Source organism: Oncorhynchus gorbuscha, linkage group LG24 (assembly GCF_021184085.1).
Source record: "Oncorhynchus gorbuscha isolate QuinsamMale2020 ecotype Even-year linkage group LG24, OgorEven_v1.0, whole genome shotgun sequence".
NCBI classification, from domain to species: Eukaryota; Metazoa; Chordata; class Actinopteri; order Salmoniformes; family Salmonidae; genus Oncorhynchus; species Oncorhynchus gorbuscha.
In genome coordinates this window covers 44,812,808-44,826,346 of record NC_060196.1, presented here as the reverse complement: position 1 = coordinate 44,826,346, position 13,539 = coordinate 44,812,808, and the positions used below count along the sequence as shown (strand labels likewise).

General features: G+C 46.7%; 1 protein-coding gene across 5 annotated transcripts in view; it reads left to right on the top strand.

The window, feature by feature from the left end:
- Positions 1–1,079: 1,079 nt before the first annotated feature.
- Positions 1,080–13,539, top strand: part of atxn1a (ataxin 1a) — a 108,802-nt gene continuing 96,342 nt past the window's right edge. For all 5 annotated transcript variants that reach the window (XM_046326236.1, XM_046326235.1, XM_046326234.1 and 2 more), the window contains exon 1: positions 1,080–1,396. The gene's annotated coding sequence lies outside the window, so the exon portion shown is untranslated. The remainder of the gene's footprint in view (positions 1,397–13,539) is intronic.

The following is a 13,539-nucleotide window of genomic DNA, read 5'->3' as shown; positions in this document are numbered from 1 at the left end:
TATCCTTATGTACATATTCCTTATCCCCTTACACTGTGTATAAGACAGTAGTTTTGGAATTGTTAGTTAGATTACTTGTTGGTTATAACTGCATTGTCGGAACTAGAAGCACAAGCATTTCGCTACACTCGCATTAACATCTGCTAACCATGTGTATGTGACAAATAAAATTTGATTTGATTTTGATTTGATTTGAATTTGAATATTGAAACAATGTTGCAAATGTCAGAGAGACAGACAGCAGGTTTATATAAATCTCCGCTGTTGAAACTAAATGTTAGTCTAAAAGAAATGTGAGATGTCTAGATGCTTTTTATAGTGGAGATCAAGTTCATAACTTCTCTGTCTGGACTGATGAGACAGTGGATTGTGCAGTCAGATGGACCAGAGTAAATAGGCATTTTAAAGTCATAGCTTTAGCCGGTGGTAACTTGTGGAATAGACACTGGCTGGAATGCGGTTTTAACCAATCAACATTCAGGATTAGACCCACCAGTTGTATAAACTGTCTATACACACCACATATTTATATCCTGGACTCTGACATTGCTTGCTCTGTTATTTCTTATTGTTCTTTCTCTTGTCATCTCTTCTTGTTTTCTAAGGATTATTTGTGTTTTAGTTTTATTAGTAGTATTGTACTGTTAGACATTTACTGCACTGCTGGAGCTAGTAATGAAAGCATTTTGCTGCACCTGCTTGAACATCTGCTAATCTGTGTACGCGACAAATGAACTTTGATTTGACTTAAGAGAGAAGGTGGACTTGGCTGCTAGATGAGGGGCTGAATCACAGTGTTCTCTGTGGCCAAGGGCTGGTTCCCATAACCTCTCCAGACCTGGCAGGGACTGTGTCAACCACTCGTAAGAGACAGATTCTTCTATGCACACTCATTATTACACACACACACACACACACACACACACACACACACACACACACACACACACACACACACACACACACACACACACACACACACACACACACACACACACACACACACACACACACACACACACACACACACACACACACACCTCATTACCCAGACGCAAGGGATGGGAAGAATTCAGCGGACCTCCAAGCCCACTTCCTGTTTAGGGGTTCTGGAGGCGGGAAGCGGAGAGGGAACAAGTGGTGACGCCACACCAACCGGATTCCAGACTTCCTGTGTGCTCTGCAGACCCTGGGTGTTACCGGACGTTTGGTATACTGTAACAACTCGAGCCAAGCCAATCACACGCATATGACCTACAGTAGCTGTGACAGGAAGGCACAGGAGTAAACATTGTAGGCCTAGATACTATAGCTAACAGTGTAGCAGATGCACACATGCTAGTATGATAATGGACAGAAATATAGAGACCATTCCAGTCACGATGTGGAGGAGGAGGTAGGTGTGAGGGTTTTTTGTGTGTATGCCTGTGTGTGTGTGTATTACATTAATATATGAGGTGACTTCACAGCTCTGACAGGGGTTGTTACTCTAGATAGAAGCTGTGATGGGGGTTGTTACTGCAGATAGAAGCTCTGACGGGGGTTGTTACTGCAGATAGAAGCTCTCACGGGGGTTGTTACTGCAGATAAAAGCTGTGACGGGGGTTGTTACTGCAGATAGAAGCTGTGACGGGGGTTGTTACTCTAGATAGAAGCTCTAACGGGGGTTGTTACTGCAGATAGAAGCTGTGACGGGGGTTGTTACTGCAGATAGAAGCTGTGACGGGGGTTGTTACTCTAGATATAAGCTCTAACGGGGGTTGTTACTGCAGATAGAAGCTGTGACGGTGGTTGTTACTGCAGATAAAAGCTCTAACGGGGGTTGTTACTGCAGATAAAAGCTCTGACAGGGGTTGTTACTGCAGATAGAAGCTGTGACGGGGGTTGTTACTGCATATAAAAGCTCTTGCGGGGGTTGTTACTGCAGATAAAAGCTCTGGCATGGGTTGTTACTGCAGATAAAAGCTCTGACGGGGGTTGTTACTACAGATAGAGGCTGTGACGTGGGTTGTTACTGCAGATAGAAGCTCTGACAGGGGTTGTTACTGCAGATAAAAGCTCTGACGGGGGTTGTTACTGCAGATAGAGGCTGTGACGGGGGTTGTTACTGCAGATAGAAGCTCTGACAGGGGTTGTTACTGCAGATAAAAGATCTGGCGGGGGTTGTTACTGCAGATAAAAGCTCTGACAGGGGTTGTTACTGCAGATAAAAGCTCTGACGGGGGTTGTTACTGCAGATAAAAGCTCTTGCGGGGGTTGTTACTGCAGATAGAAGCTCTGACAGGGGTTGTTACTGCAGATAAAAGCTCTGACGGGGGTTGTTACTACAGATAGAGGCTGTGGCGGGGGTTGTTACTGAGATAGAAGCTCTGACAGGGGTTGTTACTGCAGATAAAAGCTCTGGCGGGTGTTGTTACTGCAGATGAAAGCTCTGACGGGGGTTGTTACTGCAGATAGAAGCTCTGACAGGGGTTGTTTCTGCTGATATAAGCTCTGACGGGGGTTGTTACTGCAGATAGAAGCTCTGACGGGGGGTTGTTACTGCAGATAGAAACTCTGACAGGGGTTGTTACTGCAGATAGAAGCTCTGGCAGGGGTTGTTTCTGCAGATATAAGCTCTGACGGGGGTTGTTACTGCAGATAGAAGCTCTGACGGGGTTTGTCACTGCAGATAGAAGCTCTGACAGGGGTTGTTACTGCAGATAGAAGCTCTGACGGGGGTTGTTACTGCAGATAGAAGCTCTGACAGGGGTTGTTACTGCAGATAGAAGCTCTGACAGGGGTTGTTACTGCAGATAGAAGCTCTGACAGGGGTTGTTACTGCAGATAGAAACTCTGACAGGGGTTATTACTGCAGATAGGAGCTCTGACAGGGGATGTTACTGCAGATAGGTCCTCTGACAGGGGTTGTTACTGCAGATAGGACCTCTGACTGGGGTTGTTACTGCAGATAGGACCTCTGACGGGGGTTGTTACTGCAGATAGAACCTCTGACAGGGGTTGTTACTGCAGATAGAAGCTCTGACGGGGGTTATTACTGCAGACAGAAGCTCTGACAGGGGTTGTTACTGCAGATAGAAGCTCTGACGGGGGGTTGTTACTGCAGATAGAAACTCTGACAGGGGTTGTTACTGCAGATAGGACCTCTGACAGGGGTTGTTACTGCAGATAGGACCTCTGACAGGGGTTGTTACTGCAGATAGGCCCTCTGAAAGGGGTTGTTACTGCAGATAGGACCTCTGACAGGGGTTGTTACTGCAGATAGGACCTCTGACAGGGTTTGTTACTGCAGATAGGAGCTCTGACAGGGGTTGTTACTGCAGATAGGCCCTCTGACAGGGGTTGTTACTGCAGATAGGAGCTCTGACAGGGGTTGTTACTGCAGATAGGACCTCTGACAGGGGTTGTTACTGCAGATAGAACCTCTGACAGGGGTTGTTACTGCAGATAGGCGCTCTGACAGGGGTTGTTACTGCAGATAGGACCTCTGACAGGGGTTGTTACTGCAGATAGAAGCTCTGACAGGGGTTGTTACTGCAGATAGGTCCTCTGACAGGGGTTGTTACTGCAGATAGGACCTCTGACTGGGGTTGTTACTGCAGATAGGGCCTCTGACAGGGGTTGTTACTGCAGATAGGAGCTCTGACAGGGGTTGTTACTGCAGATAGGAGCTCTGACAGGGGTTGTTACTGCAGATAGGACCTCTGACAGGGGTTGTTACTGCAGATAGGACCTCTGATAGGGGTTGTTACTGCAGATAGGTCCTCTGACAGGGGTTGTTACTGCAGATAGGAGCTCTGACAGGGGTTTGTTACTGCAGATAGGACCTCTGACAGGGGTTGTTACTGCAGATAGGAGCTCTGAGATAGGACAGGGGTTGTTACTGCAGATAGGAGCTCTGACAGGGGTTGTTACTGCAGATAGGAACCTCTGGCAGGGGTTGTTACTGCAGATAGAACCTCTGACAGGGGTTGTTACTGCAGATAGGAGCTCTGACAGGGGTTGTTACTGCAGATAGGACCTCTGACAGGGGTTGTTACTGCAGATAGGGCCTCTGACAGGGGTTGTTACTGCAGATAGGAGCTCTGACAGGGGTTGTTACTGCAGATAGAAGCTCTGACGGGGGGTTGTTACTGCAGATAGAAACTCTGACAGGAGTTGTTACTGCAGATTGGAGCTCTGACAGGGGTTGTTACTGCAGATAGGCCCTCTGACAGGGTTTGTTACTGCAGATAGGACCTCTGACAGGGGTTGTTACTGCAGATAGGACCTCTGACAGTGGTTGTTACTGCAGATAGGCCCTCTGACAGGGGTTGTTACTGCAGATAGGGCCTTTGACGGGTGTTGTTACTGCAGATAGAAGCTCTGGCAGGGGTTGGTACTGCAGATAGGGCCTCTGACGGGGGTTGTTGCTGATGATAGGGCCTCTGACAGGGCTTGTTACTGCAGATAGGCCCTCTGACGGGGGTTGTTACTGCAGATAGGACCTCTGACAGGGGTTGTTACTGCAGATAGGGCCTCTGACAGGGGTTGTTACTGCAGATAGGAGCTCTGACAGGGGTTGTTAATGCAGATAGAAGCTCTGACGGGGGGTTGTTACTGCAGATAGAAACTCTGACAGGGGTTGTTACTGCAGATAGGAGCTCTGACAGGGGTTGTTACTGCAGATAGGCCCTCTGACAGGGTTTGTTACTGCAGATAGGACCTCTGACAGGGGTTGTTACTGCAGATAGGACTCTGACAGTGGTTGTTACTGCAGATAGGCCCTCTGACAGGGGTTGTTACTGCAGATAGGACCTTTGACGGGTGTTGTTACTGCAGATAGAAGCTCTGGCAGGGGTTGTTACTGCAGATAGGGCCTCTGACGGGGGTTGTTGCTGATGATAGGGCCTCTGACAGGGCTTGTTACTGCAGATAGGACCTCTGACGGGGGTTGTTACTGCAGATAGAAGCTCTGACACTGGTTGTTACTGCAGATAGGACCCTCTGACGGGGGTTGTTACTGCAGATAGAAGCTCTGACAGGGGTTGTTACTGCAGATAGGACCTCTGACAGGGGTTGTTACTGCAGATAGGCCCTCTCCAATGATGCTACACAGTACAGAATAGCACAGCACACTGGCTTTGACGTGAATAATTGGACCCAGCTTGTGTTTTTACTTTGTGTCTTCATTTGTTTATTTGTTGAAATGTTTGTTAGTGAAGTTGTTTTTAAAGAACTATAGCAATGTGTTGTCAACAAGCTGTAGTGGCATAGTAAGCAAGTATCCCCCTTACTAACACTGATTGGTCTGACTGTGAGACGAAGTATAGGCATGTTAGGCAGGGAGGGAGCAAGCAAGTGGTCTCTGTATAGTCAACCATTATGCCTTTCATCCTTATTAAGAGCCATAGCAATTAAAGTGAGAAGGGACACTACATGGGGACATCTAAGGGGAACTCGCATGCCATCGTAGCTAGCTGTGTTGAGTACAATACTGTTTACTTCCTTCCTTTTCTCTGGGACTTGCTGCTCCAGTGTTTCTTTATGTCTTATTAGTGTATGTACAACCCAGTCATCCATCCATCAGTGTATGTGTCAGATTTTCACCTGGGTTAAGACGATTCTGGGTAAATCAAACTCATTGCCCCTGACACAGGAAGCCAGTGTAGTGGTTATATATACTACTGACAACTCAACAATATTCACGGCTCAGCTCACAACAGGGTTGCTGCTCTACAGGTCCTTATACAATGTACTATTGTTTAACAGACTGACTGAGTCACATGACCTTTCTACACACACAGACATAGAGAAATACACACACACACACACACACACACACACACACACACACACACACACACACACACACACACACACACACACACACACACACACACACACACACACACACACACACACACACACACACACACACACACACACACACACACACACACACACACACACACACACACACACACACACAGGTAATTTAGACAACTCCTCTGTTTATTGTGACAGACAGACAGACAGACAGACAGACAGACAGACAGACAGACAGACAGACAGACAGACAGACAGACAGACAGACAGACAGACAGACAGACAGACAGACAGGCAGGCAGGCAGGCAGGCAGGCAGACACAGACAGACACAGACAGACGGACAGACGGACGGACGGACGGACGGACGGACGGACGGACGGACGGACGGACGGACGGACGGACGGACGGACGGACGGACGGACGGACGGACAGACAGACAGACAGACAGGCAGACACGGGCGGGCGGACGGACAGAGACAGACAGACAGACAGACAGACAGACAGACAGACAAAATACACTAATGCTGATCTTGGAAGACTTTTCCCACCAAAATATTCCTGGATTTGGGAGAAGAAGAATTCCCACCATGGGAGTGAGAGAGGATAGACTGGCTATAGCATGACATCGCTTCAGGGAGCTGTCACTCAATACAGAGACACACACACACACACACACACACACACACACACACACACACACACACACACACACACACACACACACACACACACACACACACACACACACACACACACACACACACACACACACACACACACACACACACACACACACACTGCACCTCCTAGATAGTTTCAGCTTTATGCCAAGTTTGATCTATGACGCCCCTTGGTAACGTGGAAGGGTGTTTCATAGTCTACTATAGGTTTCTATCCTAGAGTGAGACACCCACACAGGCCCAGTCGTGACCTTTTGGTTATCATACTGTAAGATTAACACAACGCCAGTCACAGCAAGGAGAGGTTAGAGTTCTTGAACAACTAATGATTTTAAAAGAGATGAAAGGTTAATACATGTTTACTTGGTCCAGAGTCTTTGTCAGCATGCCTTGCCTCAACTGAGTTTCTTTGAACTGTATTTTATTATTATTATTTTTTAATTTCACCTTTATTTAACCAGGTAGACTAGTTGAGAACAAGTTCTCATTTGCAACTGCGACCTGGCCAAGATAAAGCATAGCTGTGTGAACAGACAACACAGAGTTACACATGAAGTAAACAATTAACAAGTCAATAACACAGTAGAAAAAAAAGAGAGTCTATATACATTGTGTGCAAAAGGCATGAGGAGGTGGGCGAATAATTACAATTTTGCAGATTAACACTGGAGTGATAAATGATCAGATGGTCATGTACAGGTAGAGATACTGGTGTGCAAAAGAGCAGAAAAGTAAATAAATATAAACAGTATGGGGATGAGGTAGGTAAAATTGGGTGGGCTATTTACCGATAGACTATGTACAGCTGCAGCGATCGGTTAGCTGCTCAGATAGCAGATGTTTGAAGTTGGTGAGGGAGCAGGAACTGGAAGGAAAGGCAGCCAAATGAGGTGTTGGCTTTAGGGATGATCAGTGAGATACACCTGCTGGAGCGCGTGCTACGGGTGTGGGGAAGTTAGTTGAAAAAGGTGGCATTCCATCCAGAATATGGTAATGGTATATGGTAGTAGAATGATATATGATATATGCCAGCTATGGTAGTAGAAGAGATGGCTGCTCCACTCAGACCAGGATAAACAGGGAAGCCTGTTTATCCACTAACATGGCTGTGAGTTATTACGACATGAAGAATAGTAGTGCACATTGGACCTATCTTTATATCAGGAGAGACAGGTAGCTAGAGGTCTTTATATCAGGAGAGACAGGTAGCTAGAGGTCTTTATATCAGGAGAGACAGGTAGCTAGAGGTCTTTATATCAGGAGAGACAGGTAGCTAGAGGTCTTTATATCAGGAGAGACAGGTAGCTAGAGGTCTTTATATCAGGAGAGACAGGTAGCTAGAGGTCTTTATATCAGGAGAGACAGGTAGCTAGAGGTCTTTATATCAGGAGAGACAGGTAGCTAGAGGTCTTTATATCAGGAGAGACAGGTAGCTAGAGGTCTTTATATCAGGAGAGACAGGTAGCTAGAGGTCTTTATATCAGGAGAGACAGGTAGCTAGAGGTCTTTATATCAGGAGAGACAGGTAGCTAGAGGTCTTTATATCAGGAGAGACAGGTAGCTAGAGGTCTTTATATCAGGAGAGACAGGTAGCTAGAGGTCTTTATATCAGGAGAGACAGGTAGCTAGAGGTCTTTATATCAGGAGAGACAGGTAGCTAGAGGTCTTTATATCAGGAGAGACAGGTAGCTAGAGGTCTTTATATCAGGAGAGACAGGTAGCTAGAGGTCTTTATATAGGAGAGACAGGTAGCTAGAGGTCTTTATATCAGGAGAGACAGGTAGCTAGAGGTCTTTATATCAGGAGAGACAGGTAGCTAGAGGTCTTTATATCAGGAGAGACAGGTAGCTAGAGGTCTTTATATCAGGAGAGACAGGTAGCTAGAGGTCTTTATATCAGGAGAGACAGGTAGCTAGAGGTCTTTATATCAGGAGAGACAGGTAGCTAGAGGTCTTTATATCAGGAGAGACAGGTAGCTAGAGGTCTTTATATCAGGAGAGACAGGTAGCTAGAGGTCTTTATATCAGGAGAGACAGGTAGCTAGAGGTCTTTATATCAGGAGAGACAGGTAGCTAGAGGTCTTTATATCAGGAGAGACAGGTAGCTAGAGGTCTTTATATCAGGAGAGACAGGTAGCTAGAGGTCTTTATATCAGGAGAGACAGGTAGCTAGAGGTCTTTATATCAGGAGAGACAGGTAGCTAGAGGTCTTTATATCAGGAGAGACAGGTCGCTAGAGGTCTTTATATCAGGAGAGACAGGTAGCTAGAGGTCTTTATATCAGGAGAGACAGGTAGCTAGAGGTCTTTATATCAGGAGAGACAGGTAGCTAGAGGTCTTTATATCAGGAGAGACAGGTAGCTAGAGGTCTTTATATCAGGAGAGACAGGTAGCTAGAGGTCTTTATATCAGGAGAGACAGGTAGCTAGAGGTCTTTATATCAGGAGAGACAGGTAGCTAGAGGTCTTTATATCAGGAGAGACAGGTAGCTAGAGGTCTTTATATCAGGAGAGACAGGTAGCTAGAGGTCTTTATATCAGGAGAGACAGGTAGCTAGAGGTCTTTATATCAGGAGAGACAGGTAGCTAGAGGTCTTTATATCAGGATAGACAGGTAGCTAGAGGTCTTTATATCAGGAGAGACAGGTAGCTAGAGGTCTTTATAACAGGAGAGACAGGTAGCTAGAGGTCTTTATATCAGGAGAGACAGGTAGCTAGATATCAGGAGAGACAGGTAGCTAGAGGTCTTTATATCAGGAGAGACAGGTAGCTAGAGGTCTTTATATCAGGAGAGACAGGTAGCTAGAGGTCTTTATATCAGGAGAGACAGGTAGCTAGAGGTCTTTATATCAGGAGAGACAGGTAGCAAGAGGTCTTTATAACAGGGGAGTTATTTATGGTAGCTAGTGGTTTATGGTAGCTAGTGGTTTATGGTAGCTAGTGGTATATTGGGAGCTAGTGGTATATGGTAGCTAGTGGTATATGTGGTAGCTAGTGATATATGTGGTAGCTAGTGATATATGTGGTAGCTAGTGATATATATGGTAGCTAGTGATATATATGGTAGCTAGTGATATATGGTAGTCAGTGATATATATGGTAGCTAGTGATATATGTGGTAGCTAGTGATATATATGGTAGCTAGTGGTATATGGTAGCTAGTGGTATATGGTAGCTAGTAATATATGGTAGCTACTGGTATATGGTAGCTACTGATATATATGGTAGCTAGTGAAATATATGGTAGCTGGTGGTATATGGTAGCTACTGGTATATAGTAGCTAGTAATATATATGGTAGCTAGTGGTATATGGTAGCTAGTGATATATGGTAGTCAGTGATATATATGGTAGCTAGTGATATATGTGGTAGCTAGTGATATATATGGTAGCTAGTGATATATGGTAGTCAGTGATATATGGTAGTCAGTGATATATATGGTAGCTAGTGATATATGTGGTAGCTAGTGATATATGTGGTAGCTAGTGATATATATGGTAGCTAGTGATATATATGGTAGCTAGTGATATATGGTAGTCAGTGATATATATGGTAGCTAGTGATATATGTGGTAGCTAGTGATATATATGGTAGCTAGTGGTATATGGTAGCTAGTGGTATATGGTAGCTAGTAATATATGGTAGCTACTGGTATATAGTAGCTACTGATATATATGGTAGCTAGTGAAATATATGGTAGCTGGTGGTATATGGTAGCTAGTGATATATGGTAGTCAGTGATATATATGGTAGCTAGTGATATATGTGGTAGCTAGTGATATATATGGTAGCTAGTGATATATATGGTAGCTAGTGGTATATGGTAGCTACTGGTATATGGTAGCTACTGATATATGGTATCTGCTGGTATATGGTAGCTAGTGATATAGGGTAGCTAGTGGTATATGGTAGCTACTGATATATGGTATCTGCTGGTATATGGTAGCTAGTGGTATATGGTAGCTAGTGATATATAGTGGCTAGTGATATATGGTAGTCAGTGATATATGGTATATGCTGGTATATGGTAGTTTGTGGTATATGGTAGCTAGTGATATATGGTAGCTACTGGTATATGGTAGCTACTGATATATAGTATCTGCTGGTATATGGTAGCTAGTGATATAGGGTAGCTAGTGGTATATGGTAGCTAGTGATATATGGTATATGCTGGTATATGGTAGCTAGTGGTATATGGTAGCTAGTGATATATGGTAGCTAGTGTTATATGGTAGCTAGTGATATATGGTAGCTAGTGGTGTATGGTAGCTAGTGGTATATGGTGGTATATGGTAGCTAGTGGTATATGGTAGCTAGTGATATGTGGTATCTGCTGGTATATGGTAGCTAGTGATATATGGTAGCTAGTGGTGTATGGTAGCTAGTGGTATATGGTGGTATATGGTAGCTAGTGGTATATGGTAGCTACTGATATATGGTATATGGTAGCTAGTGGTATATGGTAGCTAGTGATATATAGTGGCTAGTGATATATGGTAGTCAGTGATATATGGTATATGCTGGTATATGGTAGCTAGTGGTATATGGTGGTATATGGTAGCTAGTGGTATATGGTAGCTAGTGATATGTGGTATATGCTGGTATATGGTAGCTAGTGATATATGGTAGCTAGTGGTGTATGGTAGCTAGTGGTGTATGGTGATATATGGTAGCTAGTGGTATATGGTAGCTAGTGATATATGGTAGCTAGTGGTGTATGGTAGCTAGTGGTATATGGTAGCTAGCGATATATAGTGGCTAGTGATATATGGTAGTCAGTGATATATGGTATCTGCTGGTATATGGTAGCTAGTGGTATATGGTGGTATATGGTAGCTAGTGGTATATGGTAGCTAGTGATATGTGGTATATGCTGGTATATGGTAGCTAGTGATATATGGTAGCTAGTGGTGTATGGTAGCTAGTGGTGTATGGTGATATATGGTAGCTAGTGGTATATGGTAGCTAGTGATATATGGTAGCTAGTGGTGTATGGTAGCTAGTGGTATATGGTAGCTAGCGATATGTGGTATCTGCTGGTATATGGTAGCTAGTGGTATATGGTAGCTAGTGATATATGGTATCTGCTGGTATATGGTAGCTAGTGATATAGGGTAGCTAGTGGTATATGGTAGCTACTGATATATGGTAGCTAGTGATATATATGGTAGCTAGTGGTATATGGTATATGGTAGCTACTGATATATGGTAGCTAGTGATATATATGGTAGCTAGTGGTATATGGTATATGGTAGCTAATGGTCTTTATAACAGGAATGTAACAGATCAGTGTCTGTCTCTTTTCTCCTCCTTCCTACTCCCCTGAGGAGCACTCCAAGTGCTATCTGGAATTTATGTGTGCGTGCATTCCTGCCTGTGTGAGTTTGCATTCGTGCCTGTGTGAGTTTGCATTTGTGTCTCCTCCTCTCCCTCTGTCCCTCTCCACTACTTGCCAGTACCGAGGCAGAGCCTAACTCACACTAATCTACTGCAGGCTTTTCTACCTATCATATGTCTGACTGAGACACAAACAGTTAACAACATGAGTAAGCTATGTAATGCCTTCCTGGTGTGCGTGTGTGCGCGTGCGTGTGCGTGTGTGCGCGTGCGTGTGCTTGAATACATGCGTGTGTATACAGTATGTGTTGGCCAGCTCAGTGCAGTATGTGATGATGTATTGAGAACTGCAGCAGAGCTGAGCAGACTGAGGATTCCCTGTGTGTGCGAAGCAGACAGACATTGTTAGTTGTAATGAACACTGTTACTGGATGGAGCAGGAGCAGGGAGGAATATCTCTGCCTGTTAGATTGGGTTCAGTACAGACTAGAAGGTAATAACAGACTCCCTCTCCCCATCGGCCATCAACATCTGCACACCCCCAGAAATCAGATCAGGCATGTCACTCCCTCCCACACACACCCCTCTCCTCAGTAGGGAGTGTTCCCTATCCGTCTATATAACTGCAGTCAGCCTCACAGTCCAGCAGCAGCAGTCCAGTCAGACCAGGCAGGTTTAAATTAAACAGCGTGGGAGTTTGGCAGTTTTATTACTAGCTTGGATTTTCTGCGACAGTGAACATCCCGCATCCAACACCCAGATCAAGGGAGGCAGGCAGCCGGGTAGGCGGGGGAGAGTGGGTGGAAGATGGGCGGGGGAGAGTGGGTGGAAGAGGGGCGGGGGGAGTGGGTGGAAGATGGGTGGGGGAGAGTGGGTGGAAGATGGGCGGGGAGAGTGGGTGGAAGAGGGGCGGGGAGAGTGGGTGGAAGAGGGGCGGGGGAGAGTGGGTGGAAGAGGGGCTGGGGAGAGTGGGTGGAAGAGGGGGGGGGAGAGTGGGTGGAAGAGGGGCGGGGGAGAGTGGGTGGAAGAGGGGCGGGGAGAGTGGGTGGAAGAGGGGCGGGGGAGAGTGGGTGGAAGAGGGGCGGGGAGAGGGGTGGAAGAGGGGGGGAGAGTGGGTGGAAGAGGGGCGGGGGAGAGTGGGTGGAAGAGGGGCGGGGGAGTGGGTGGAAGAGGGCGGGGGAGAGTGGGTGGAAGAGGGGCGGGGGAGAGTGGGTGGAAGAGGGGCGGGGGAGAGTGGGTGGAAGAGGGGCGGGGGAGAGTGGGTGGAAGATGGGTGGGTGGAAGAGGGCGGGGGAGAGTGGGTGGAAGAGGGGCGGGGAGAGTGGGTGGAAGATGGGGGAAGATGTGGAAGAGGGGCGGGGGAGAGTGGGTGGAAGATGGGCGGGGGAGAGTGGGTGGAAGAGGGGCGGGGGAGAGTGGGTGGAAGAGGGGCGGGGGAGAGTGGGTGGAAGATGGGCGGGGGAGAGTGGGTGGAAGAGGGGCGGGGGAGAGTGGGTGGAAGAGGGGCGGGGAGAGTGGGTGGAAGAGGGGGGGGTGGGTGGAAGAGGGGCGGGGGAGAGTGGGTGGAAGATGGGCGGGGGAGAGTGGGTGGAAGAGGGGCGGGGGAGAGTGGGTGGAAGAGGGGCGGGGGAGAGTGGGTTGAAGAGGGGCGGGGGAGGTAAAGGAGCAGGGAGATGGGCAGGGGAGCTAAAGGAGCAGGGAGATGGGCAGGGGA